Here is a 2,590-nt window from a genome sequence, read left to right on the forward strand (position 1 = left end):
TGACCTGTCATATCTGTGTTGCCATGCACAGAAACCCCCACAACAGCCATCAACTGATGCTGTCACCATCTGGAGTGCAGATCAGGGTCTTGAAGTAATTTTAGAAGGCGAGAAGACTCCTCCTTATGTGGCTCCAGCCGTCAGTATCGAAAAAACATTGAAGCGTAGCACCCGTCTCTGCACCTGCTCAAGATTAGAGACGGATTTTTATTTGTATGGGTCCCATATTTTCCATATATACTAAAGTAGGGGTCGTGGAAACATACGCTCTCAGTTTTGTGTCCATGGAAGCCTGTTCTAGGAAGCGTCTGATGTGGCCATATCTTTTTTTCTCATTCGCGACAATATTATCAGCATGTTTTGCCCTGCTAAGATTTGAGGTTATTCTCACGCTGAGATACTCATATTCAGGTACGCTAGAAATCGGGCTACCTTGTAAGGTTTATACAACAATCAGGAGCTCAGGTCTTTGAGTAATTGTCATGCAAACTGTCTACTGGCGGTTCAAAGACATCTGTCATTCAGTACACCAATTTTATATTTATAATAAATATTCGTTTAGCTGAACATGGTCACTAGCGGATATAACTTCATTATAGATGATGCAGTCGTCTGCGAATAGCGTCACTTTTACTGGTGAATCCTGGATGAAGTCACTGATGTATTTCAGAAATAAGAGGAAGCTAAGAACGGATCCCCGTAGCACACCCGATCTAACTTCGCAAAATCTGCGATCTCATCTGCAATGACAACACAATGTTTGCGATTGCTCGGAAAATCCTCTACCCATCGAGCTGCGCAGTTACGTCCCAAAACAGATTTTGTCTTAAATAGAAGTTTGCTTTGATTATCCTTATCGAAGGCCTTTTTGAAGTCCTAGAACATATAACGTCCATCTGTCCATGCCATCAATTACTTTACAAAGGTAATGACAATATTCCAGTAGTTGTGTCACCCAGGATGGATAAGCGGGCGAGTTGGTGATACATAATGCAAAAAAACAGCGCGAACAAACGGGGACAGCGCTTATTCCTGTGCATTCTTCGTCTCGTCCCCGTTTGTTCGCGCTGTTTTTTTGCGTTGTGTCACCGTTAAAAGCCCTCCCAATTATCTATCGGTATTGACTAAAAACTTCATTGTGAGTTAAATATTGTCGAATATGTTTACATACAATATGCCTTCAAAACTCGCAAAGCGACTCAGGCTACGAGAAAGGCCATAGTAGTGCAAACGAAGCTTGAGAGTGTTCATCAGCGCCACCCTAGTTCATAGTGTCGTACGTATTACGCCCTGTAATACCGGGAGCGCCACGTGAAACGTTATCAAACGACGAGGGCGTATGCTGTGCACGGGTTTGGATCCCGCCGGCGGAATGTCGTGTTTTTTCTCCTACTTTCTAATCGGTTATGTTTAAATAATTACCCTGTTAACTTCCTGTTTATGAAAACCACAAATTAAGAAAGAAACATTCCCCATTCTACTTGTTTTCTTTGATTGCTGGCTTTCGTCATTACTATCGCCTTGTTTGGAACAGAACATTTAAAACGAGCCTAAATACCTTTATCTTTGTACGCTTTAGGCTGCTCATTCGAGAAATGGTTTCCACGATATATTAATCGGTCTTTGTATGCCATGGGGGGGGGGGGGGGGGGGGTTCTATGCGGCCATAGTTTTTCGCCGCAATCGCATCCGACTTCTGAAGAGTCCGAAGCTTAAGACTAAAGAAAAAACTGTCACTAAAAGGAAACAAGAATGAGGCGTTGTCCGAATGAGAGGCTACTAAGCTAACCAGCGACTTCCGTTCTTGTTGCCACGCACGTAAATCTTCGTAGCATAAACAAGATATTAATTTTTACCCTGCCCATGAAGGACTTCAAATTGCATGGTATCAGTTAACCCCAGTCTTTCTTTACAGTTTCTAGGCAAGCATTGCCTTGAGCGTATGCTTTTTACGGTTAAGCGACTAAGTCTTATACGCGATTAGACTGTCGTTAGCCGCTTCTCCCTTTGGTCGCTTTAGAATTGCCTGTTTCATGCGTCCCAACTGTGCCGTTATGCATGCGCCGTTATTTTATGTAGGTACGCTTCTTGTGTAACTACATAAGTTAATTCTTGTGTAACTACATAAGTTAATCCATGTCTACCTTTTCGTCTCTGGGCTTTAGAATAACAACCGACCTGTGGCGTCTGGAGTCTCTTCTTTTGGAGTCAAAATCTTTATTTCGATTTATTTCAGAACAGAGATGGCATTTTGGCGCTCACACTTTGAATAGACGATAGCTTGCTTGACTAGAAAGCATTTTAGCGCTCACACTTTGAACAGAAGATAGCTTGCTTTATTAAAAAGCATTTTGGCGCTCGCACTTTGAATAGAAGATAGCAAGCTTGCTTTATTAAAAAGCATTTTGGCGCTCGCACTTTGAATAGAAGATAGCTTGCTTGACTAGAAAGCATTTAGGCGCTCGCACTTTGAACAGAAGATAGCTTGCTTGATTAAAAAGCATTTTGGCGCTCGCACTTTGAATACAAGATAGCTTGCTTGACTAGAAAGCATTTTGGCGCTCGCGCTTTGAACAGAAGATAACTTGCA

At 42.3% G+C, this 2,590-nt stretch overlaps 1 protein-coding gene across 1 annotated transcript in view; it reads left to right on the plus strand.

Annotated features, from left to right (window-relative positions):
* Nucleotides 1-2,590, plus strand: part of LOC149339939 (glycoprotein antigen BM86-like) — a 161,290-nt gene that overhangs the window by 72,578 nt on the left and 86,122 nt on the right. The gene's annotated exons all lie outside the window — the stretch shown is intronic.

Source organism: Amblyomma mixtum, chromosome 6 (assembly GCF_055824585.1).
Source record: "Amblyomma mixtum isolate Tamu chromosome 6, ASM5582458v1, whole genome shotgun sequence".
NCBI classification, from domain to species: Eukaryota; Metazoa; Arthropoda; class Arachnida; order Ixodida; family Ixodidae; genus Amblyomma; species Amblyomma mixtum.